The sequence below is a fragment of the Erpetoichthys calabaricus genome, chromosome 12, assembly GCF_900747795.2.
Source record: "Erpetoichthys calabaricus chromosome 12, fErpCal1.3, whole genome shotgun sequence".
NCBI classification, from domain to species: domain Eukaryota; kingdom Metazoa; phylum Chordata; class Cladistia; order Polypteriformes; family Polypteridae; genus Erpetoichthys; species Erpetoichthys calabaricus.
This window is the reverse complement of record NC_041405.2, coordinates 587,428-614,662: the sequence shown is the minus strand read 5'-3', so window position 1 is coordinate 614,662 and position 27,235 is coordinate 587,428. Positions and strand designations below refer to the sequence as shown.

Sequence of the window (27,235 nt, the reverse complement as noted above, 5' to 3'; positions counted from 1 at the left end):
AGAAAAATATCTGATGAGTGTAAAGAGCAAATAAAAGAGGAAAAAATAAGAACAGAGCAGACCGAGAGCTGGGGGGCACACGATGAACACACACCTTTAGCACACAATGGACGGCCACACGCCTTTAACACGCTGACCACTGGGAGATTCACACACAACACCAGCAGTGGGCGTCATGGTCCTGGTCTGCTCTCACTGGTTTCTCTTGTGACCACTTTGACTTTTTTTAAAATGCCCTCATAAGCGGGTGAAGTGCAGCATCAGACTCAGAGATTACTGGTAATGAAGGAGCTGCTCCATGGCTGGACGTGACCTCAGCTTGTCAAGTTCTACCCCTGACTTTATAAACCTGGAAACAAACCTGAGCTCATAACCATAAGATGAATGGTGCAGATTAGAGAAAGTAAAGCTACTAACTGGTGGTCTGCTTTGAATGCTGAAACACACAGCATGTTGTAGAGATGTCATGACAGAATGTCACAGTAGTGAAATCCAACAAAGTGTGAAGAGAGGCTTCAGTGCAGACCCCATACTGGGAGGACTGGACCTTAAACTGCGGCTCAACACGACACATGGTGCTGACAGACAGACAGACAGACAGACAGACTCACCAGGTATGTTCAGCTTCTCACTGCTCCTCGTCATGATGTCCCCTCTCAGAGTCTGGTGTTTCACCACACAGATGTACTTCACATCCTCCAGGTCACTCAGAGTTCTGGGGGTGAAGATGGCCTTAGACTCCAGCTGGTAGCTCCGTTCTCTTCTCTGAGGGTCACACGGTAAAGTCCTGATGTCTGGTCCCCTCTTTCCTGCTGTGTGGCACTGCCAGGTCACTCTGATGTCTTTAGGGTAGAAGTCCTGGATGGAGCAGCTCAGGGTGCATGGCTGGCCAAGTCCTTTAAACTCAGTCACCTGAATGTCTGACATGACGGGTCGATGGTGCAGACCTGAGGAGACAAACACAGAAGGTGAAAGGGCAGGTCATGTGACTAAGTGAGGTCACTGGCTGGAGGTGAGGAGTCACATGACTGATCATACCAGGAATCTCTGAGCAGATCTTCCCAGTGAGTTTCCCCATCAGAGTCTCGTGGTCCACTCTGCAGATGAACTCCATGTCGTCCAGGTCACTCAGGGTCCAAGGGGTGAATGTGGCCTGAGACACCAGTGAGTATTTGTTACCCCTCAACACAGGCCCACACTGACTCACTGCGGACTCCCACTCCCGTGTCTCTGCCTTCACAATCTCCTCTGTTCCCTTGTGTCTCCTCATCCAGGTCACATTGATGTCTTTGGGGTAAAAGTCCAAGACGGCACAGGTCAGGGTGCAGAGCTGACGAAACTCAGTGAAGTGAATCTGCACATCAGAGAGTCAGGGACGCCTGCTATCAGCTGGAAGAGCAGAAGATGAGATTGTGAGAAGTGGCAGAGATGGCGGCCAACACTGAGGCTTTGCTTCAGACTACGAAATAAAGGATTGAATTTGACATCACAGTCTCAGTTAGGCCACCAGAAGAAGACACTTTGGCATTTCTGATATTTAAAGTTAATAAAATAAAAAATGTAAAAACAATTCAGGAAAAGAAAGAAAACTTGAAACAAGAAGTTCTACCACAGTCAGCCAGTCTAACTGGGACCAGCCACTGAGTAAACCAGTCTCACCTGCTAACTCCAATTTGCCAGACTTCTTCTCTTTGGTGTTCCCCATGAGGGTCCCGTGTCCCACCCTACAGATGTACGTCATCTCCTCCACTTCACTGAGACTGTTAGGAGTGAACTGCACCTCAGAGGTCACCTCATACGTGTTATTCCTCCTCTCTGGGTGGCTGCTGGTCACTGTGGCTTTCCACTCAGGTGACTCTGCAGTTACAGGCTGATGTCCACCCTCTGCTCGGACCCTCAGCCACATCACTGTGAGAGCTTTGGGGAAAAACCTGGAGATGGTGCAGCTCAGGGTGCAGGGCTCACCCACCTTAGTAAACCTGAGCATTTCAATGTCGGACAGCAGGGGGCGCCCATCAATACCTGTAAACAGACAGGACTGGTCAGTCACTTTCAGATTCATCACAATCGATTTCAGTTTCATTGTCTGTTTCAATGTCACTACCCAAAGACACATTCACTTTGTCATCACTGCTGATGAGAGGGTCCTCCACATCACGGCCCCCTATCACCATTAAGAGTGTGCAGCACTTGGGCTGTTGAAGAACGTTTCTCACCAGACGCCATTATGTTATAATGAAGATGTGCCCACACCATTGCCAAGGTCACTCTTGGGCCTAACACTTACTTAAGACGCAGCTACACCACTGACCGAGTGACACTCAGGACTGACGCTGTTAGCACTTTTACAGCCCAAGTAATCCTCAGGTCTAACGCTGACGTGAGACGCGACTCTACAGTTGTCCACGTGACACTCGGGTCTAACGCTAAGGAGGTCAATACAGAAACTGAGGAACCAAAAGACTTCTCATCAGTAAAGAGACCCTTCAGCCGAATGAACCTCAGACACGGTGAGGGGTCTAAGATGTCCTCACTCTGCTGATTCTCTCGTTTGTCAGAAAGTCGTAGGCCCTTCAAGTCTGACTCTGAACAACTCCAATGAAGCCATCAATCTGATTTTGTTTAAACCTTCTGCAGGTTCCCATGGCCCATACAGCTGATGATCATCAACTAGCCTGGTGTGTTTCATGTCTGCTGTCACGGATGTGATCCTTCATCATCTCCTTAGGGGGTCTGTTTATGAGAACACAGAAGATGATTGGAGGATCAGACAGGAAACCTAAAGTTTTAATTTAAGAGAAGAGAAGAAGAGAAAGTCCAAAGACAAAAGGACCTCTGACCTTAAACACGAGAGAGCAGGACAAACACCATGGAGATGGCCAGTCCACTGCAGAGCACACTTACACACACACACACACGCACACACACACACACACACGTCAGGTCATCTCAGCTCACGTGTTAGGGTAACGGAGGACTTGGGGGTACCAGGATGAAACTTCTAAGAACGAGATGATAAAGTGCAGCTGGAGTGTAATGAGAGGCCAAGTGAGGCGACTCCTCAGTGCAGTAAACGACTTTTGTGAAATCAAACGTACTGTGAAGGGGATTAGCGCGTCATGGCTGATACTTTGGTTTATTCTTCATGGCCTTTGTCATAACCCTAAGCCTAACCATGGACTTTACTTGGTTTGGGGGTCTTCTAGATTCAGGATTCTGAATGTTCCATCACTTTCTATATTAATGCCTCATTTTAAAGCTGATTATTTATTTATTATTTATTAATTTTTGTTTTTTTTACCTTGACCCCATTTTAGACCCTGATGAGAGCCGTTACTTTGTGTTATTCACGTCTCCCGTATCCACAGAGACATCCCAGCATTCAGCAGGAGACGCAGCGCTGATGACGTCTGAACTGGCAATGAGCTGAAAGGCCATTTAAAGAGATGCCATGATATGTGACTTTAGGACCCCACAACTCTCCTCTGCCTTCTTCCTTGTGATTTATTTTATTTCTGATCTCCTGCTGTTTGACTTTGTCCGTTCGTCTCCTGGTTTCTTGTATTTAGACGACTCGGTGGTCTTGAACTTGGCCTCTTTCTGACCCGTGTTTCTCTCTCTGTGCCCTCGCTGATGGCGCTAATGACACATGACTTGGATTTCAGTTTGGTGTCTTCAGTCATCGACTCAGTGCTTGGTGTGAATGAAGAGGATAACAGAAATCACAGCCTGAGCCTCAACAACCAAACATCTCAGCGGACACAGCAAGTCTTCTCATTTATCATCGTCTGTTTATTTAACATTTGTGGAATATCAGCCAGTTAAGACGTGGAGGTCCCTAACGTTCTGCCACACTACTTGCTCGTTTATTTCAAGGGGTCCTCTGTGAATAAAACACTCCACGATTTCTGTAAGAAACGTCCATTCTGTGTGTTGATGAACAACTCATTTTACAGTAAAAGCCCAAATCCACTGCACTGACTCCTTTCACACTTTCCAGTTCTTCAGTCCATCGTCTTCATCTTCGTCACTTGCTCTCTGTAGTCTTCACAGTAGCCATCCTCTGGACGTCTTCTAGCTCGGCTTTGTCTTTTTTAATATGAACACCAAACCTGTACAAAGTCCTCCAGGTGAGGGCTCACTAGTGTGTTACACAGCCCTGGACTTGCACTCCACACACTGGGGGGGCGCTATATAACCTGATATCCTCCTTCATCACCCCAGGTCATCTCTTTATAACTTGAGTCGTATTTCAGAATCATAACCTTCATGGCTGGCACTTCTCTGGTCAGATCCTTGGCTCATGTTGTCACTACAATGACTTTGATGACAACGGGCCTTTCACCCTCTCAGCCCAACAAGCTCACAGACCTCATTTCACTTCATTTCTCAAACATAACATCAAGTCCAAATCTGAGGGTCCTAAAGTCCTTCTGTTCACCGCACTACTTGTCACCTCCACCAGGTGCCTGAGGTTCTCTGTGTGGTGACAAACTTTGCGATATTTGTGTTAATTTAGCCTAACAAGTTTCTGTGAGGGTCCACGTCAATGCCAGTCTGATGTCATGTGAGGCAGGTACGTCTCCAAACTGTCAAAGATCTCAGACGTGTCAGTGTAGGACTCCAAACAGCCAGCCAGCCACTTTCAATATCATTTAATGGAGTTTAGGATCCCGAGGGCCAGAGACGATCCCAGTGAATGGCAGAGTCAGCCCTGAATGGGACTCCAGTCCTCAAATGGGAGACTCCTGCTGTTGGCCAAAGTCTCTGATCTGATCACAAAAAAACAGGCAGACGTGAGGAGAACATCAAAGAACAGAGCCAGTGAGCTGTGAGGCTGTAGCACTAAGTGCTGTGCCACCTACACTCCAGTGAGGCCACTTCTTCAGTGTCTGATATCACAACTTAAATCTGAAATATAGACACTGAAAGACCGAGAGGGACATACGAGGTAAAGACCACCTGACCCTGGTGTCCATCAGTCACCAGAATATAAACCTCAGTGTTGTGTTTGTCCCAACAGTGGCACAGTCGTTGGCAGAGTCATTGGCACAGCTGCCTCACAGCTCCACAGTCCCAGGTTCAAATTCCTGTGTTGAGTTTCGCAGTCCTCCCCGTGTCCACCTGCTTTTTTATCTCCCTGGTGCTTTAATCCCCCCTCACATTCCACAGACCTGCACATTCGGTCAATCAGTGACTATAAATTGGGTCAGAGTGAGTTTGGCTGCTGTTGTGCCCACCGATGGGCTGGCATTCTGCCCTGCGTTGGTCCTCCATTACACCCTGAATAGGCCTGACCCTGTCAGCAGTCACTTAATGGAGGGTCGGCGCTCGTTTGGCTCATCGAGTCTCCACAGCTTCCTCCTAAAGATCAGACTGGACTGTGACTTCAATGGCCTCACTTCACTCTGACGTTCCTTTAATGGCCACTATGGCCGCTGACCTCACATGTCACCTGACTGTAACTCCATATTCTGCTGATTGTTTCCACCTCAGACCCTCTGACTCCCCTGCTGATTGTTCATTTAGTGGTCACCTCACTGCTCTGTCACCTCACTGCCCTGTCACTTCACTGCTCTGTCACATCACTGCTCTGTCACTTCAATGCTCTGTCACCTCACTGCTCTGTCACTTCAATGCTCTGTCACTTCACTACTCTGTCACCTCACTACTCTGTCACTTCACTACTCTGTCACCTCACTGCCCTGTCACTTCACTGTCCTGTCACTTCACTACACTGTCACTTCACTGCTCTGTCACCTCACTACTCTGTCACTTCACTGCTCTGTCACTTCACTGCTCTGTCACCTCGCTGCCCTGTAACTTCACTGCTCTGTCACTTCACTGCCCTGTCACTTCACTACACTGTCACTTCACTGCTCTGTCACTTCACTGCTCTGTCACCTCACTGCCCTGTCACTTCACTACTCTGTCACTTCACTGTTCTGTCACCTCACTGCCCTGTCACTTCACTGTCCTGTCACTTCACTACACTGTCACTTCACTGCTCTGTCAACTCACTGCCCTGTCACTTCACTACTCTGTCACTTCACTACTCTGTCACTTCACTGTTCTGTCACCTCACTGCCCTGTCACTTCACTGTCCTGTCACTTCACTTCACTACACTGTCACTTCACTACTCTGTCACCTCACTACTCTGTCACTTCACTGCTCTGTCACTTCACTGCTCTGTCACCTCGCTGCCCTGTAACTTCACTGCTCTGTCACTTCACTACACTGTCACTTAACTGCTCTGTCACTTAACTGCTCTGTCACTTCACTGCTCTGTCACCTCACTGCCCTGTCACTTCACTGTTCTGTCACTTCACTGTTCTGTCACTTCACTGTCCTGTCACTTCACTGTCCTGTCACTTCACTTCACTACACTGTCACTTCACTGCTCTGTCAACTCACTGCCCTGTCACTTCACTGTCCTGTTACTTCACTACACTGTCATTTCACTGCTCTGTCACCTCACTGCCCTGTCACATCACTACTCTGTCACTTCACTTCTGTGTCACTTCACTGCTCTGTCACCTCACTGCCCTGTCACTTCACTACACTGTCACTTCACTGCTCTGTCACCTCACTGTCCTGTCACTTCACTACATTGTCACTTCACTACATTGTCACTTCACTGCCCTGTCACTTCACTGTCCTGTCGCTTAACTACACTGTCACTTCACTGTCCTGTCGCTTCACTACACTGTCACTTCACTGCTCTGTCACCTCACTGCCCTGTCACTTCACTGTCCTGTCACTTCACTTCACTACACTGTCACTTCACTGCTCTGTCACCTCACTGCCCTGTCACTTCACTGTCCTGTCACTTCACTACATTGTCACTTCACTGCCCTGTCACTTCACTGTGCTGTCGCTTCACTACACTGTCACTTCACTGCCCTGTCACTTCACTGCCCTGTCACTTCAGTGCCCTGTCACTTCACTTCTGTGTCACCTCACTGCCCTATCACCTCACTGCCCTGTCACTTCACTGTCCTGTCACTTCACTACATTGTCACTTCACTGTTCTGTCACCTCACTGCCCTGTCACTTCACTGTCCTGTCACTTCACTTCACTACACTGTCACTTCACTGCTCTGTCAACTCACTGCCCTGTCACTTCACTGTCCTGTCACTTCACTACACTGTCACTTCACTGCTCTGTCACCTCACTACTCTGTCACTTCACTGCTCTGTCACTTCACTGCTCTGTCACCTCGCTGCCCTGTAACTTCACTGCTCTGTCACTTCACTGCCCTGTCACTTCACTACACTGTCACTTAACTGCTCTGTCACTTCACTGCTCTGTCACCTCACTGCCCTGTCACTTCACTACACTGTCACTTCACTGTTCTGTCACCTCACTGCCCTGTCACTTCACTGTCCTGTCACTTCACTTCACTACACTGTCACTTCACTGCTCTGTCAACTCACTGCCCTGTCACTTCACTGTCCTGTCACTTCACTACACTGTCACTTCACTGCTCTGTCACCTCACTGCCCTGTCACATCACTACTCTGTCACTTCACTTCTGTGTCACTTCACTGCTCTGTCACCTCACTGCCCTGTCACTTCACTACACTGTCACTTCACTGCTCTGTCACCTCACTGTCTTGTCACTTCACTGTCCTGTCACTTCACTACATTGTCACTTCACTGCCCTGTCACTTCACTGTCCTGTCGCTTAACTACACTGTCACTTCACTGTCCTGTCGCTTCACTACACTGTCACTTCACTGTCCTGTCGCTTCACTACATTGTCACTTCACTGCCCTGTCACTTCACTGTGCTGTCGCTTCACTACACTGTCACTTCACTGCCCTGTCACTTCACTGCCCTGTCACTTCACTTCTGTGTCACCTCACTGCCCTATCACCTCACTGCCCTGTCACTTCACTGTCCTGTCACTTCACTACATTGTCACTTCACTGCCCTGTCACTTCACTGTCCTGTCGCTTCACTACACTGTCACTTCACTGCTCTGTCACTTCACTGTCCTGTCACTTCACTACACTGTCACTTCACTGCTCTGTCACCTCACTGCCCTGTCACTTCACTGTCCTGTCGCTTCACTACACTGTCACTTCACTGTTCTGTCACCTCACTGCCCTGTCACTTCACTGTCCTGTCACTTCACTACACTGTCACTTCACTGCTCTGTCACCTCACTGCCCTGTCACTTCACTGTCCTGTCGCTTCACTACACTGTCACTTCACTGCTCTCTCACCTCACTGCCCTGTCACATCACTACTCTGTCACTTCACTTCTGTGTCACCTCACTGCCCTGTCACCTCACTGCCCTGTCACTTCACTGCTCTGTCACTTCACTGCTCTGTCACCTCACTGCCCTGTCACATCACTACTCTGTCACTTCACTTCTGTGTCACTTCACTGCCCTGTCACCTCACTGCCCTGTCACTCCACTGCCCTGTCACTTCACTGCTCTGTCACTTCACTGCTCTGTCACTTCACTGTCCTGTCACTTCACTGTCCTGTCACCTCACTGCCCTGTCGCTTCACTTCTGTGTCACTTCACTGTCCTGTCACTTCACTGCCCTGTCACTTCACTTCTGTGTCACTTCACTGTCCTGTCACTTCACTGCCCTGTCACATCACTTCTCTGTCACCTCACTGCTCTGTCACCTCTGCTTTGCCAACAATGTTCTAAAATCCAACTTCAAAGTGAGACACTAAAACAGAGCAGCCATGTGGTGCACTTTACACCAGTGGAGTGGTGGACTTACCTGGGGTGTCACCGGTGACCGTCTTCTCCACCTTTCCCACAGATTCGTGCTCAATGACCACCGAGGCCTTGAACCCAGGCTCCTGGACCACAGACAGTGGGACAGAGCAGACACTCACTGAGCTGAAGGTCCCATTGTTGTTATCTGTGATTTCTGGGGGGTTCACTGACTCTGAGGTGACTTCTTTGCATCCCACTGACCACGTGAAGTTGATGTCTTTGGGGTGAAACTCATCAGCTCTGACCTGCAGCTTCACGTCGATGTCCGAGTCCTGAGAGACGTTCTCGATGTCTGAGAGTTGAGGACGAACTGGAGATCAGGGACAGGAGAGACAACAGTGAGTGACAAAATGGAGTCTGGGACAGTGAACTGTACTGGCCAAGTAGGAGGTCACTTACTGGATATTTGTGGTAATGTGACAGTGTGCTCCACGCTCCTCCGGGTGAGCCGATGACGGACATGACACCTGCACACTGCCCCCTCGTGGTCAGCTCGTGTCGGTGTAAACTGCAGGGTCACAGGGGTCTCTGTCCTAAAGATGCCTTCCTTAGGAGGGTCTGTCTTCAGATGGTAACCAGTGGGGCTATTTAGGGGCACTGAGGTGACGTCCTCACAGTCTCTCTGCTGATTGTCCAGTGTGATCTTCTTATCATTGATAAACCACTGCTGAGTGACCAGTCCAAGTCTCCAGCCTGTGAGGGTGCACTTCACTGACCCGAGGTCACCCTGGACCAGCTTGAGGGGGACGAGAGGTGACAGGGACACTGAAACAGAGAAAAAGAGAGAGAGAGAGAGAGCAGGTGATAGAAGTGAACAACCGAGTAGAGTGACGTGGTCAGTAATGTCCAGAAAACATCTTAAGGAGGTGACTTGTGTGACTTGGTAACAAAAAATGAAATAAGGAAGTGACAATGATGACAAATTGATTTGCGTTTTACAGTTCAGTGTCCTGCAGTGAGGCCTCATCTGTCCCAACTTTACTGTCACTTAACGTTTCATTTATTTCTCTGTTTCCACTCCTCTTCCATTTCCTTGCTCAGTTTCTTTTGTTGATCTTTCAGTTTTCTTTAAATTATTTTCCACCACAAACTGCCCACAAGGTCACATCAAGGGTTGAGAACATCCAACTGTGGTCACCACCACCACCGCTGGTTAAGCCACATCACATAACAAAGGACTTGAGAGGCACAGCCAGCAGTGAGCTTGAAGGTGTACTGTAGGTCAGTGCTCCGCAACCGGTGTGCCACGGTACACTGGTGTGCCTTGAGCCGATACAGGTGTGACGCGGTCAAATAAGACAATTTTCTAACTAAATAATATTTCAACGGTCCTCCTTAGAAACACAATAACGAGAATACGTGCAATGAAATATTCGCGTAAATAGCCTTTTAAAGGTTTCATAATTGTATGTGTCTTTTCTCTGAAATAATAAATCCCATCGCCTGGCGCCTGTCGCCTACGACGTAGGCCCTACGTAGTCGCCAGACAACTCCGTAGTATGCTTTGATAGGCAGAGCGCTCCGTGCCCTCACCTAGATTCAATTCAAGCCGACGTGTTAGTCGTGCTACGTCGCATTCACTCGTCTTGCGACAGTAGTTATCATTCATTACTGTTAGTTGTGTTGCTGAATTGTGTATGGTTAACGTTCTTCGTGTGATTCATATTTAGTTTTATACCCCTTTAAATATGGATAAATTTTTACGTGGAAAAGATTCGTCTTCACGTACAGATGATGAAGAACCCAGCACAAGTGTTGCAAAAAAAACAAAGAAGATTGTGAAATGGAAGTACAACGAAGACTACATTCGATATGGATTCTTGTGGTGTGGTGACGAAACGGCTCCAAAGCCACAATGCATCATTTGCGGTGATCAGCTATCAAACGAGGCAATGGCACCCAGTAAACTAAATCGCCATCTAAATTCAAACCATCCCAGTTACGCCAAAAAAGACAAACAACTCTTGTGTTAATTAAAAATGATAAGCGGTCATTCTTAAAAGATCTTGACCAAGAACTTCGGGTTGCGCTGTCAAATATTGAGCCGAATATAAAACTTTTGTGTTCATTGAAACAAGCGCAGGTATCACATTAATCAGTCATTATGTTATAATAATTATTAAGATTGCATAAAAGTAAATATAGTATAGTTTTTATGTATGTATACTTATAATAAATGTATACTTATAATAAAAAATGAAAATGAATTGTAAAATTTGTGTATTAAATTAATATCTATATATCGGTAGCGTAGCTGGAGATCATGTTGCCCGGGGCGGTGAAAAATTTGACGGCCCAAAGCTGAAAGCAATTTTTTTTGCGCCTCCTCAAGGAACAAAAAAAAAAAAAGGAAACTACCGTAGTTTGGACGCCCCTAAATAGCTGGCGCTCGGAGCGGACCACACCCCCATACCCCCCCCAGCTACGCCACTGCTATATATTTTGGCTTTTGATGTGCCGCGGAATTCTAGGAAGAACTTTGGTGTGTCGTAGGTGAGAAAAGGTTGCGGAGCACTGCTGTAGGTGACGAAGGACAAAGGCAGTGAGGGCCAATATGGAAGGTGACAGTAAGCCAGTACTGCGGTCCCTTCCAGTCCGTGGTCACCTTGAACAGCACATTTCACACATTAAAAGCTCCTCAAATCTGCACCATTGAGTGTAACTAAGTAAGGAAGGTTAAGTTACAAGAACAGGGTCATTGGTCCAGAGGTGGGATATGAAAACAGCTCCAGTGTGACCTGAAGGCACAGCACATTGATGAGGCCCGAGACCTCCATCTTCACCAGCAGGGGTCTCAGTCTTCAAATCATCTGATTTGGTCAGGAACTTTAATAAAATCTCATTTAGTAAAAGTGACCGACCTCACCAGGCTCACTGAATGGCAGCTCAGCAGACACAAGCAGGGGGCACTGTGTTCACCTGCCAGTTTGCTTATCAATGAACATGAAGAGAATGAAGACCAGCAGTTTGACTATCGGTGGAACTCAACACACAACGTACTTTCTCTTAATTTTGTTCCTGCCACTACTGCTGTTTGACCTTCTCACACGAGTGTCTACTGGTGTTTGTTTGAGGCCTCCATTACTGCTACAGCTGCACCTTTGAGAATCAAAAACCAGCGAATCAACTAACACACAACAGGACAGGCAGTGGAGATCACAGCAGACTCACCTGAGAAGAACCAGAAGACAGCGAGGAGGAGGAGGAAGAGGATGATGACTGTGATCACAATGACTGCCACCTCTCCGCCAGTTAGTCCCTCGTCTATACAAGAGAACAGAAGTCAGGAGTCACATGAGGAGCACTTGGAGACCCCAGACATGATTATCTATCATCCTGCGTCTCAGCGGTGCCATCAGCTGGTCTCCAGAGTGTTCAGGTAGGGTCACCACAGCACATGTCACATGACTTGTAACATTCACAACAACAACAACAATAACATTTATTTCTAAGGCACGTTTTCATACAATTGACGGAGCTCAAAGTGCTTTACAAGTTGAAGAAAGAAAAAATCGAAAAATAATTTTAGGCAAAACTAATTAACAAAGAATAAAATGAGGTTTGATGGCCAAGGAGAACAGAAAGTTACAGAAGGAGACACAAGTCAGCACAACACACAGTCAGACTCTGTCTTCTATATAGCGCCTTTGTAAGGAATAAAACAACCGGAGGTGCTTTACATGTGAACCTCCGCACTGTGAAGATGACGACGTTTGTATTTCTCACTGCTGGTTAAGTGACGTTCTGAGGATCAAACAGCGAGTGTCAGAAGGGACTTAAACCAACAGCTTTGGGGGTCCACTGGGCATCCATGAGGCCACAAACAGACAAACTGCCTTCCATGTCTGTGACGGACCCCTCAGAGTCGGGTGGTCACCCAAAGAGAGTCCTCCATTACTAATTACTAAGGAGTCCTCTTTGTTACGATTCGAGCTTTTTATGAATTTCTCCTGAGCTTTCCCTGAGGTGTAAATCTCTTCTTCTGGAGTTTTCATTCCTAGGGTATCTAACTCTCTTCTAGATTAGAGTCTCCATTTAAAAGTTTACTTGAATGTTTTGTCTTTTCATTAAGATGGTGCTCCTCAGTGTGGAACATCACGGCTCACTCTCTCAGTCACATTTAATGTTTTTGTGTTCGTTTGCCTGCTTTTTTGTGGTTTTTGAGTCAAGTCTGTAGATGCTCACATCACATCTACACATTGAAGAGCTTTGCGTATTGAACCTTCAGTTTGGTGAGGTGCTCCGCCACAACTGCTGCAGGGCTAATCTGAGATGGGCTGCGTCACCAGGCTGGAGCCACTCTGCACATCTGAAGTGGAGATGTGGGAAGTGTGGAGTTGTGGGAGACGATTACAGCGCCTGCTCATCCAAGGGAAGCTGACACTCTCACGACACTCGCCTTGATATGCAATCACTTGAGAAGTAAAATGGAGGACCTCCATAGACCTCACTATGCTACATGAGAAGATCCTCTATAATCAGAAACAGTCCTGGTGCACAGACACTGACACAACACCAGAATCCTGTCCTCCTCATCGGTTGTACCTTTCAGTTAAAGGCCGACTGTTCTTTCTACTGCAGCACATGATATTTACAGCCATTTGTTCTTCTCCTTCTGCAGACTCAGGATGAAGCTTTATAGACATTGTATGACATCATCACAAGGCCTGAACGTTCACATCCAGAGTCTGCCCATGTCAGAGCAGGAGACTGTGATCTTAGACACTGTTCACAAGAACTCAAAATCTCTCTTTCCTTAGTAAAGACATATCTAAGCCAAGTACAGTAATGTCCTAAAATAAGACGTCGCTCCAGTCCAGATCTGACAGCTTTGTCAAATTCAGTTCATTCTGCTCCCTCCTCAAATATTATGTGAGATTGAACAGCTGACCTTCAAGACGTTTATGGCATTTCTGTTATTTACTTATGAAACACATTTTTAATGTAAGTAATGAAAAGTTAGTTAAGTCAGGAGCTACAAACTGAGGACAAGACGTGAAACTTTAACGCTTTACACAACTTCATTACCGAGTAACGTAATCAGATTACTGGAGCGTGTTACTTTGTACCTGTGAGAGAATAATTCAGAGGTAACAACAGTTAAGTATTTTGGTCATCAGTGCACATTGACATACTGTATATAAACATTTGTTTTAGAAATGTTATAAAGAGAAAGCAGAAATGGTCAAGTAACTAAATACGCAGAATGTTCCAGAAGGACGGCTCAGGACACAAGCTGTCGTCAGGTTCCTCCACGCACCCGGTAAGACTTGCTAGTTGGCCCATAACAGAATAAGAGCAGAAGAACGAGGCTACAATGGAGAACGACTTGTATCTCAGGCTGCTTGTGCTCTGTGCTGAAACAGCTGCTGTCTTTTAACCAATCAGAGTTTGACATGAAGGCTCTAACTCAGCGCTGTTATACAAACTCACTGTACACACTGTACACACTGGCCACAATGTAACAGACTGCTGTGATGGATGCTCCTCCATCTTCAGGTAAATAAATGACACAGGTGGGCTCACTTTCTCCTGCCTGATTGCTGACTCTGAAGGGTTTTATCAAACTTGTCCTCCTACAGGATGAGTTGTTTCTTTAATTAATCCGTTAATTTCTACCATAACCACCCAAGTCTGAATCAGTAAGTCTGCGTCTCACAGCAGTAGACGTCTCCCTCCCTCATCAGTTAACAAGTAGCTCTTTTGTTGGTGATGCCACCTCAAAGCCCTTCACTCTAACTCATGTGTGTGGCCCAGACAGTCACACAGAAGCCATTAACCCCATGGAGTCCTGGTCTGCTCAATGTGCTGCCTTGTGGTCTTCACTGTCTATTCCACTCTATGCTGCTGCTCAGTCTCCCGTTCTTCATCAGATGAACTCCTTAGAGAAGTGGTCAGAAAAGCAGAGGAGCCAGAGAGACAGTTACATGGACTCAGGGAGGAACACTGGCTGGTGGGAATTCAAGTCCAGTCTCTTCAGGGTACACATTGACGTGACTTCCTCCATGTCCTCTCTGGTTGTGACAGGAGTCCTCTTACAGCAGCACTGGCTTCTGCTTGTGTTTCTGAACCTTACGACTATTCAGAGTGTTCAGCCTGTTTAGAGATGTTGGCTGTGGTGCTCAGAATGGTACCATCTACTGAATGTGGAGACACACTGGGAGACGTCAACACTCATGTAGGGAATGACGGAGATACTGAAGGAGTGACATTGTGAGTGACAGCCAGACAAACCAGAGCTCAAGTGGTTATTTTTAATTGGATTTCTGTGTTTGTCATGGATTGTTGGATCTCAAGGCTGATCAAAAGACAATGGCCAACTCTGTAGTGTGGCAAGTGGCTGGGGGTGGTACCCAGCCGGGATGCCCAGGAGGAGGCCATGAGGGGACGACTGCCCTGGTGGCTTTGGGGACCATGGGAACAGAGCGTAGAAGCTCAACCCTATAGGGGCCCATGGTCACCGCCAGGGGGCATCCCAATGCCTGAGGAGCCCTGGCCCTCAGCACTTTCACCACACCCGGAAGTGCTGGGGGAAGAAGACTAGGGACACCCGGAGTGTCGGCAGAAGTTAATCGGGAAGCACCTGGAGCACATCTGGGTGGTTATAGAAGGGGTCGCCTCCCTCCATTCGACGGCTGGGGTTGGGCGGAAGCAAGATGGAGCTCAGGAGGAGAGGAGTGCAGGCGGACCAGAGAAAGAGAGGCATTGTGAGGCCTGGAATTTAGGGGAGTTTTGGGGTTGTGTGTGGCACTTTATTCTGTATATATTGTAAATAAACGTGTGGAGGGTGAACTAACGATGTCTGCCTGTCTGTGTCCGGGTCAGTTACCACAGTCGTCATTTCATCTGATTCTAAACACTCAAGTACAGAGACATGCTGAGCTGTCACTACTCACCACGGGGTAGTCAGTTTGTTCAGATGGATGGAATGGACAGACCTGGACAGACCCAATGGGGGGTGAGGGGTCACTGGAGGTGCCTACCATCTGATGTCTTTGTTCAGAACGAGCTGAACGTTCACCTCAGCAGGAGTTCTCCATACATCTCAGGAGGGTCAGGTCCATAGAGTCTGAATGGACCACCTCATCAGTGGAGACGCACTGCACAGAGCTGCTGTCAGAAGGTGTAATGGACAGTGTGTGCTCTTTAAAAATGTTTTTTCCTTATATAATTTTTCTGAGCTTTATATAGATAGATATATATACTAGCTGATTACCCAGTGGCTTCGCTCACTAAGTGCAAGGGTAAAAACATAAAATGTAGTGTATAAGTTATTAAACAGTAAAACATTAACATTTAAGAAGTAAAGATACATTGAGCACTACTGGAGTGATTTTGGGTAAACTACATTTTAAAGGCGCTATAACACAACAGGTAAGTAGTACTAACAGCAGCTAAAATGTATTTGGATCATCTGTCGGTAGTAGATCCCTTGTGAAAGGCGCTACATGACCGCTGTGGTATAGAAATTACATTTTCTATGTGATCGTCCAAATTTCTGCCTGACAACCTTACACTACGTGCCTGTGATTTAAGAGAAAAATAATTCTGATAAATGTGGACGCTGCCATTCCGTGCTTAACGGGCAGAAGGTCCAAACAATTCCCAAGTCCAACACTGTACATGAAGAGGTCTGTACATCTTCTTAGATGTAAACTCTCCATCTTCTTAAAATAATTGATCACAAAAGCAACCTTGAATGTTGCGGGGTTTTAGTGACCCGAACTCACCTTAAGGGACAGTAAGTAGTCGTGCAGAGCAATTTACAAACAGAGTCCTGCTTCGATGGCGCCGATTACACTCATTCATTCACAAAGATTTCCACTCTTACCGGAGGCCAACGGGGTACTTGAAGTGTCACAAACAGTGCGAGAAGAGAGGACGCAGCCCAAAACTGTGAAGCTCTCGACCCGACAGAGCAGCCTGACATTCCGCGCCTCCCAGCGTCCACTTTGTTCTCACGACCCCTCGCCGCTGGAGGTGGTCTCATCTTCACATTGTTTACAGCTCAGCGCAGTTAAAAAGTAGAAAGATGCAAAGCTGTTTTCCTCATCTCTTCTACTATCAAGTACTGCCAACTAAAAAAAAGTTACAATGTGGCAGTTTCAGTGACAGTCACGTGGACGAATAAATAAAACTTCTCTGTCAGAACACACGGACGGCTCAGCGCTGTAGTCCAGAGAGGAGGACTGGGAGCGGGTGACGCGGGGTGCACTTCTATGGGATAGATCGGCGTGTTTGTGTTTAATTCTTTTCAATATCAGTAAGATAACTCACACAAATAATAACAATTCGTAACGACGATATAAAAATGGCATCCACAAATGAAGTGATTAGTTCCTGTATTTTAATATGTTCTGTGGTCATACGTAATTTCCGTTTCAAACGCGAAAAGAATTTTATATATATAGATATATGTTCCTTGTTTGGGAGTCTATTTTGACAGCAAAACAAAACTACAAACCATCCCCATGTTTCTGATTAAGAAGAGCAGCCATGGATTGTGAGTAGTGGTGGATGTTTAAATGTTCTGCCATAAAAGGCACCTGAGGACCAAGAGAGGGCAGCAGAATTAGAATTAGAATTAGAATTAGGAACTTCACACCGGCCTTCAGAAGGTCCCACTGATCCCCTCAGAGGTCGCCGGCTCTACTCACACGTGACAGATCTCCTCAGCGGCTCCTTCAGACCCTCATGCTGCACCTCACAGGTCAGGTGGTCCCGGCTGATGGGTGTAAAGCGGTAAACACTCAGTGAGTTGAATGTGCCATCGGGGTTCTGCTGTGTCTCTGTGGTATTAAAAGGTGTAACGGGCTCTCCACTCCTCGTCCACATGAAACTGATTTTTTTGGGATAGAAGTTCTTGGCAGAGCAGGTCAGGTCAGTTAGCAGATGAACTGACTCAGGCAGTAGGAGGACTTCAGGAGGCACTGAGGAGACAAAGAGAAAGAAAACCACCAAGGAATGAGGACCTCATCTGTGCCTTTGTGATCTGAAATGTAGAACACTGATATGACAGCTTTGTCAGAGGAACGTCACTTACATTGGATGATCAGAGCCATGGTGGCCGCTCCTTTCTGTCTTGCATGTTTGACTTCACACTCGTACTGCCCTTCGTCTCGTTTCACGATGGATGTCAAGAGCAGGGAGGCATTTCCTTCTCTGATGTTTTGTTCAGACAGAGTGGCTTCTTCTCTCGCCGTCACCTCTCCTTTCTCAAACTTGGCAATCACGAAGCCATAGTGAGTCCAAGAAACGGTCAGCAGTTTGAGGTCCATTGTGCCCGGTGAGACAGAAAAGCTACAAGGAAGTATGACGTCGGAGTCCCGTAGAGCAACGACTTCTCTCTGTGATGTCAACATGGTGACTCCTGCCTGTGACCCTGAAACAACAAGGAGGGACATCAGAAGAACGCTGGGAACAAGCAGCACGGTTTAGTGGCTAAAGCTATGGACTAAAAAGTCTGCTGGTCAATTGTCACCTTTAGGTCTTCAGACACTTTGACTAAAAGAGCCTCAGCACTGAAGGCACAAACAGAGGAGAAGAACGGCAAAGTGAAGGCCATCAGCTTTTAGTTGAAATGTATAATAATAATAATAATAATAATAATAATACATTTTATTTATATAGCGCCTTTCCCATGCTCAAGGCACTTACAGAATATAAGAAGAACGGCAGGGTATACAGTATATAGCGTTGTACAAACCAGATAAATAAATAAAGAAGATTACGACAGTGAATTCACAGATAAAACCTAATAGACACCATAATTGATGATCTCGCACACACACACAGGTCACATGAGCATCATGACAGAGAAGTAAACTGAGAGAAGGGTAATAAAGTCAAGTAGAGCTAAAGGACAAACTGAACAGATGAGTTTTAAAAGAATTCATGGAGTCAGCTGACCTGATTAATTTCGGTAGGTCATTCCAGAGTCTGGGCGCTATACAGCTGAAGGCCCTGCTGTCACCCATGGAGTGTAGATTAGTGGGGGGCACAACAAGATGGCCAGAATCAGAAGACCTTAGTGGGTGGACAGGCACATAGTGATGACCCTCTGTGTATCTCAACGTACCTCATCAGACTTCTGATGTCCATTTGAAACATCACACAGAGATGTCCATACAGCAGATTAAAGCAGGTAGGACAGTAACAGTGGAGAAATGAGTGAGTGTTACAAACGAGGGCAGACACACCACTATGACCTGCTGGCAATACGGGACCATTGAAAATGGACCAGCAGCCAAAGTCATGGAGCAGCTTTGGTCAGAAACAGGCCGCTGGTGAAAGGGGGGACAGAGGGCAGCAAGATAACCAGCAGCTCAGGACAATATGGATGCCAGAAATGTGGCCGTCTCGTGGTATCTTGTCACTTTGGGCTAAGACATCCAAAATAAGGTAACGTCTGCACCACGTTGTTTTCATTTAAAAACACTCACATCAGTCCGTCTCTGCTTTCACCTCTCGTCCACACTGCCCTAACATTTCTAAACCCCTAGAATGGAGACTTTTGAAAACAATTTCCAGAGTCATATACTTCTGAAAACGCCGGCTTGGCTTTGCAGTGTCGACGAGTAAAAACGTAGAATTTTAAAACGCTTGGATTGGCTTGTGCTTCTTATGTGGCCCATCCCTGATTGGATGCTGCTCATTACAAAGTCCCATTCCCTGGCTGGTCACCATTCACAGACGGACACCATAGTCCAATATGGCGGACCCAGAGGAGTTGCTGTCCATGTCACTTATGTCACTTGCCTGTCTGCGTCTAAAGTGCGTATTTGACAGTTTGAATGCTGCACACAAACACAAAAGACAAATCATTTACTGGCTGCTGCACTTTAGTGATAAATTGTCTTCATTTCAGAGATGTTTCCACTGATTCAGATGTTCTCAATGTGAACAAACCACTACATCGTCTGTGTCTGAGGTCATTTTAGCGTTTGGACTTTCATAGTTGAGTTGAACTGCTAGTGTGGATGTGGAATCGCTTTGTTTAAGAATCCCGTTGTTACATTAAAGCACAGCAGTGACAAAGAAGCAGTAATTGTAATGGACCAAGAGGCACAAACACCACAGGCTGGAGGACCAGATTAACATTAGTTGGTCTGATGAACAGGCTGCAGCCTAGGAGCCCCACGTGTGCAGGGGCCTGGGATTGGCCACACTATTTTTAATTATTCTTTTAATTTACTAAAATAAATCCGCCTCCCTGACACCCATTGGCCAATAAGAAACATTTTAAATTTAAACAGCTGATTGGGTAGATGTGACCTGCTTAAAGTTCCTTTTGTGTTGAGTTCATACCACCTGACTGTGTTATTCTGGGTAACTGAACAGCATATCAGCAAAATGCCAGAAAGAAAATATGACAGCGGAGCACAAAAATGAAAAGCACAACGAATGAAAGAACAGCGTAACCAAGAACTGCTAAAGAAAATCCCTAAACTGATTGGATATTTCAAGGCTGTTGTGATAGTTTCCCGGACACCACCAGTCGGAGACCACATCTTTATAAAACACGCACGTTTACTAAACATTAAATAAACAATTCTCACACTCCACACAAAGCACTAAGCAATAATCACCCTTCAATATTCAGTCCTTTGCCGCCTCTACTCCTCCAGGGAGCTTCGTCTTCGTCTTCATCTTCGTCCTACTCCTACTCCTACTCCTACTCCTACTCCTACTCCTACTCCTACTCCTACTCCTACTCCTACTCCTACTCCTACTCCCGACGCTGGCTCAATGACTGTAAGGAGGCAGCCCCTTTTATTCCTGCCCGGATGTGCTCCAGGTGGCTGATGATGTCCATCTGGCAGCACTTCCTGGTGTGGCGGAAGTGCTGCCCTTTGAACCGGAAGCACTCCGGGCGTCCCTGGACGATCCCTCCGCCATATTGGCAAGTGTGGCGGAAGTAATCACATCCGGGTCTGCTGAGGCTTAAAGCACCCCCTGGCGGTGGCCACGGTTCCCAATAGGTCAAATCCTCTTTGTCCCTTTCCTGTGGTCCTCTTTTTATCCACGGCGGCTGCCCCCTTGTGCCCCGGAAGCTGTTAATGTCCCTTTCCAGTCCCTCCAGGCATCCCGGCCAGGTAATGACCGCAGTCATCTGTGACACTGTCGAATCTTCATCCTGTCAGCAACAAAATGCTGATCCGCAGGGTAGAGGCTTTGAAAGGCTTTTCAGATACTAGATGGTTGGCACACGCACTGGCAATAAAAGAATCATCATCAGAACTATGCCAGTCACTGCCAAAGTTAGCTGATGACCTGAACCAAGCCCTTACTGCTCGGGATGAAACCAGGACACTCTACGTGAAGATGGACAAACTAGAGACTTCCTTTATGTGTGACATGTGGCACCGCATACAGCAACGCTTTGACAAGACTGGCACTGCTCTGCAGGCAGTTGATTTGGATTTACATAACACTGTTGATCTCATCAGGTCATTGAGTTACGAATTTTGTAGCCGGCCTGTGAGATGATTTTGACAACTTTGAGAGTGCTGCAAAGAACATGTCACCAACTGTGTCCAACACTACAAAGTGGACACACAGAGGTACAGAAAACAGAAAAAACAAGCAGATGAATCCACTGAACCTGAGTGTGAGCGATCAGGCCGAGACAAGTTCAAAACAACCGTTTTTATCGTCATCACAGACCGACTCGTCGCCGAACTGGACTGGAGGTATCTTAGAAATGTGGAGCGGCTAATCTTCAGAAGAAATATGCAGGTGATCTGTGGATGAAATTGGACAATTCAGACAATTTATTTAAGAAAATAAGGACATCTCCGCAAGGTCACTGCTGCAACTTATACGAGGAAGACAATTACAGTCCGTTTATCCAAATGTCGATATGGCACTCTGGATATTTAGGACTTTGCTTGTAACGAATGCTAGTGGGGAGAGTTCATTTTCAAAACTGAGACTAGTTAAAAACAGACTGAGATCCACAATGGGCCAAAACAGACTGAGTCACCTGTCTCTAATGTCCATTGAAAATGATATTCTGTGCAAACTGGATCTTAACAGCGTCATCAAGGACTTCTCCTTCAGGAAAACAAGGAAGAACATCTTCTAAAGGCAGGAAAACGTGTATTTGATTGTGCTGCTGTGGTGTTACTACTTGGTGTTACTGGATTGTATTTTTATGGCTCTTCTTTGTTTTATTTGATATGTTTGATTTTGTCTCAGTAGTACAGTGTGGCCTGTAAACTACTGTCGTTACTGCACCTGTTGGTTTAGAAAGCTAAAAGCGGTTATTAACTTGCAGATCCGCCATTAATGCCTTCTACCTGTGGAGTTGCTATTTACAGTAAAGGCTGTCAGGGTCTTTCTGCAGATGTTGGCGTCTGCTAGTGCGCCCGACTGGGGGAATTTCAAATCTTAATATTTCCAGCTCGCTATTCCATTTGGCATTAAATCATTTCTTTTTCTGGTAAAGCATTATGACTACGTGGGGCTGACTATATCCTCTACAACAGGGGGGCCCACAAAGAGTAGCCCAGGGGCCCATGACCACTTTAATCCGCCTCTGCTGATGAGTCCCAGATTTTACAGATTTGTAATGATGGGACTTCCAGAATTTAAAGACCCCCCCCCCCCCCCCTTGAGCCCACTCTGCGTGTTCTTTAATGGCACTTTATGGTTCTTTACTGGGTTTGTGGTTCCCCTTAGGGCCATTGCTTGACCAAGCGCCACTTCATTCTGTGACGGGTTCTCTGCACATGAAGTTGGTTCTTTGTGTTTTGAAAACTTTCTATCTGTACCCAGCAGGGGGCGCTAGCTCTCTTGTTGGAATGAGTTCTTCTGTAATTGTGGTGTATTACATAACCTCAATCTATACAGATATGATATTAAAAGGCGATACCCCTTGTCATTATCGCCTATCATTAAAGAAAGCAAAGTTATTTCTCCTATGTGATTTCTTACCCCGTATGTGTGTATATAATTGCGTAACTTTATTAGCTAGTTTGTACTTAAAGTTGCCTGTACAGCCCACACAACTGTTCTGACCTGCTTGTAGTGAAAAGCCATTTCGTCCAGTTAATATTTAAACGATATCTTTATTTTTAACTTAGCACAAATTACTCTGCATATACGTTTTTGCTGAGTGTGTCATTAGATACATTCATTCTAAAGTAAAATGTCATCTAGACCAGGGGTAGGCAATGTCGGTCCTGGAGTGCCGCAGTATGTGCAGGTTTTTGTTCCAACCCAGTTCCTTAACGAGAACTCAATTATTGCTGATGAAGCACATATTGCTTAAGTGACATTTTAATGCTTCATTTTAGTGGTCTCGCTTGTTAAGGTTCTCCAACCTTAATTGCTTATTTCAATCTTAAACTGCTGCATTCAGTGTTTTAATTGCTCCTTATTAGCAATAAGATGTAAAACAGGGATAGGCAATGTCGGTCCTGGTGAGCCGCAGTGGCTACAGGTTTTCATTCAACCCAATTGCTTAATTAGAAACCAATCATTGCCAATCTCAGACCTTATTTAATTTTATGGCTTGTTAGTCTGTGCAATGTAAGGCTTTTATATCGTAGATTTTTTTCCTTTCCAAGGATATCATCCAAATGATTTGAAGCCTAAAACAGATCATTTTCAGTCTGTCACATTTTTCTATTAAGTGTTTTATTAAATCAAACCGTGCATGATGAACACACACAGATGTAATTGGAAAAAAGCTAGCTGGAGAACTGCTGGCTGCTTTGTCTTTTACATTTTATTGCTAATAAGGAGCAATTAAAACACTGAATGCAGCAGTTTAAGATTGAAATAAGCAATTAAGGTTGGAGAACCTTAACAAGCGAGACCACTAAAATGAAGCATCAAAATGTCACTTAAGCAATATGTGCTTCATCAGCAATAATTGAGTTCTCGTTAAGGAACTGGGTTGGAACAAAAACCTGCACATACTGTGGCACTCCAGGACCGACGTTGCCTACCCCTGATCTAGACATCCAGGCATTATAAATAAGAGATGTTACGGCGCTCTGTCGTTTTATATATAAGGACAGAGTGGTTTTGCTCACAGTCCACGAGTCCCAAACTCTTTTAACTCAGGAAACGTTCAAGTTTGTCAAAGCAGTTGTGGCAGCTTAGCTGTTTGTTACCAGTCAGTGTCCACTGAGCACCCTGCTTAAAGCGAGGACTTGTTGTATTTGTGTCCAACTTAAACAGATTTTACAACTGGACCTAAAATGCTGCAGCGTCAATTCTGTGATCTCGCTTTTGAATCAATAAAGTCGTTGTGTCAGCACATTAAATTTATAGTTCTGTTCCTAATGCTGATCTGAAATGTGGCCTTCCAGATTGCTGCAGATCCTTTTAGAAAGTTAACAGCTTTCAAGTCCTAAATACACAGAGACCATAACGGGGGGACAGCAAAGCACTCTGTCACACAGACCCACCCAGAACTTGATGCTTCCGACTTAGTCTGTTACATTAATTAAAAAGTAAAAAGCTTCTTTGCTCAGCTGAAGTCTCAGATTAAACACAGCACGGTGTCTTATCCTTTTAGATTTAATGCTTTTCTATGATATCTGAATTTACGTCTCATTTATCCAGAAATCATTGAAACTGTTAAGTGCAAAGGTTATGTCAGAACACTCTGGAGGCGAATGTTCCAGTGTAGATGTGCACATCTTGTAGTGAAGAATATTCCTCGTGTAGTCGGACTGTGATGGCTCTTCGTTATTCTGTTCCATTACTAGAATGATGTCTGAGTTACAAAAAGAGATTAAACAAAGTTTACTGTGAGTGACACCAAGCCTTCCTGAGGAGCCACTCAATCAGTCAGTTGAGAAACATGTAGGCTGAGGAGTAGAAGATTTAATGTCATGAAAGAAGAGGACATCTTAAGAGTTCATACGACCTGTCCAGTGCTGATAACTGCTCAGCGCCTGGAAAGATCACGCGAAGTCAGAGAATCAGCTAATTATGTTGTGCTGTGTTGTTTGCTGTGACACTCTTGGTCTGATATTTCATTACGTCTTTCAGAACAAAGAAACAGCATTTTGGTTCAGTAATTTGTTTGATCTAGGTCTCCTCAAAATTCACCACAAATGAGCTCCTCAGGCTCCTCAGTAAGACAATGGATGGACTCACACTTCAAGCAGATGTGAGTTACAGTAAATATTGTTTGAAAATCATATGCGTGACTGCATGCATGACTTGTATGTTGTAATGTCTGCTTGTATGCTGTGTCATTCTCTTTTCAGTGTACTTCAGGCACTTGGCACTTCAGCAGATGTCCAAGGAGCACTCGCCCTGCCTGACAGTCCTTGGATTTATAATTCTTGGTATGTAGACATAATAGTGCAGATATCTAATTGTACCTGATAAACGTTTCTCATGTTTCAGAGTACTCTTTACAGAGTAACGAGTGTCATTTTGTAATTTTTATTTTCAGGTCAAACTCTAAGCAACCAGCAGTGGATGTTGAGCATTGAAGGTCACGTTGTATGTGAGGGAACACAACTCGGCTTTGTCTGCGGCCGCGCTGCTGTGTTTGCTTCAGGTTACGATTTCAACCTCCAGTATAGGAAGAGACTGCAAGCACCCGTGCTTTGGTTCAAAGATAAAATATTGGCTTATTGTCCATACGTACATTTTCATTATCTTACACTTCCATCAGACTTTATTACACACTGCCTGTAAAACGTTTGCACACTCACTCCTCTTAGACACACAGTCAGCGTATTCTCCTTCTCATATCCTATTAAATGTTTGTCACACACTATTAGCCACCCTGACACACACCATGATATTTTTTCTATAAATTCAATTGGATAAAAGTAAATATTGGCAAATTCAGTCATGTACTTGAATCTGTTTAAGAGAATGTAAATTGTTGATAGTGCAGGAGCTAAGGAGCTGTGTTGAAGACGTGTCATGGCTTCACTTTCCCACATGAACCTCAAGAGGAACCATTGCAGTCACCACAAAAAGTGAATGGTGTTTGTTTTTATAAATAATTAAGTAGATGTGTTTTTCTTTCATTTTGTCATTTAGACGATTTATTGACATTAACCCTGAACAAATGTCCAAAGCCAATGAAGGAAAAGCGACATCCCAGAAGACTAGCCAAGAAGTCCACAACAAGAAGAACGCAGTAAACCCTCAGTGTTCTTATCCACTTTGTAAGATAATGGAGTTTGAATGGAATTTGGTGTTCTGAGTTCATCCAAGACCACTTTGTTCACTTTTAATGTTGACAGTTTAGGCCGTTGTTGTGTAACATGGTGTTCAGATTCGATTTTAATGTGAAAGTCACCATTGGTGCTACTTCTGAATGTACAACTGAGTGCTGCTCGGCCTTTATTGCCAGCTTTATTACCCTCCTCTGTTACAACCATTTGTGTTTATCTGAAATAATGAAAGACTGCTAACAATTAAAAAAACTGGTAATGTAAAAAACTAATCAAGATCTTAACAATAAATATTTATTGGAATGTTTCAAATGAAAGAAGCATTATTTTTCTACATTTAAATTAATCTGTCAGTAAATATTGCAATATAATGTCCTTATCAATGCTGTAGTGACCCTATACAATGATATTCACAGTATGACCACTGTAAAAAATACAATACATAACTAAAGAAAATACAGTTTTAAAACTAACATTTTCTCATGTAATTTTACAGTAAAAATTTCCTTGTAATTTTACAGTAAAATACTGGCAGCGGAGTTGCCAGCCACTTACTGTACTTTTACAAATAAGCGGCTGTAATGAACATTTACAGTATTTCATACTACAGTACAGTATTGTACAATAATATTACAGTATCATACTGTATTATGAAATTACTGTGTAATACTGTAAATGTTAACTACAGCAGTTTCACTGTAAAAGGACAGTAAGTGGCTGGCAACTCCGCTGCCAGTATTTTACTGTAAAATTACAACGAAAAATTTTACAGTGTGCATTTCTACTTTGCTCAGTTTAGCTCAGTCATCTGTGGTATCTTCTTACTGGTGACTTTATATTCACTGTGACTCTGCTGTGTGTTAATCTGAAATTTATATTTATAAATACTGGAGGTGAGCAGAGATGGTGCTGATGTTGTATGTCAGGTCCAGACGTCTGTATGAAGTCAATCAAACTGAACTGACAACAGGTGTCCTGCTGCAGACCTCCAGTGACAGACCCCCGAGTTATTTAGGATTAACGTCACCAAACAGGTCATTAATGGCACTTCTGAGGGACTCTGCACGTCTGTCGGCCGCACTGATGGCGGGTCCGGTACATTAAAAGTGCTAAGGAAGGGCAGTGCTGGAGGAGGACTAAATGGAGAAGCGGACAGACTTCACAATGATCAGCTTTACACTTTTCTTTACTACCGCACTTTATTATTTAGGGGTGAAAGTGAAAGTGAAAGTAAAGCTCATTTGGTATTTTAATCAAACATATCATGGAGTCCTCATCATTTCAGACACACACTTCACGTCTTTCCTCGGCGCCAGTCGTGCGT

At 45.2% G+C, this 27,235-nt stretch overlaps 1 protein-coding gene and 1 long non-coding RNA gene across 2 annotated transcripts in view; both read right to left on the bottom strand.

Moving 5' to 3' along the window:
- LOC114642422 (uncharacterized) overlaps positions 1-27,235 on the bottom strand; it is a 217,128-nt gene that overhangs the window by 108,239 nt on the left and 81,654 nt on the right. The window lies entirely within an intron of this gene.
- On the bottom strand, positions 5,538-8,740 carry LOC127529832 (uncharacterized). Its single transcript, XR_007936447.1, has 5 exons — positions 8,570-8,740; positions 8,394-8,505; positions 8,282-8,345; positions 5,777-5,904; positions 5,538-5,616 (listed from the first exon to the last, which is right to left on the bottom strand). It is a non-coding gene; the product is annotated as an uncharacterized LOC127529832 (long non-coding RNA).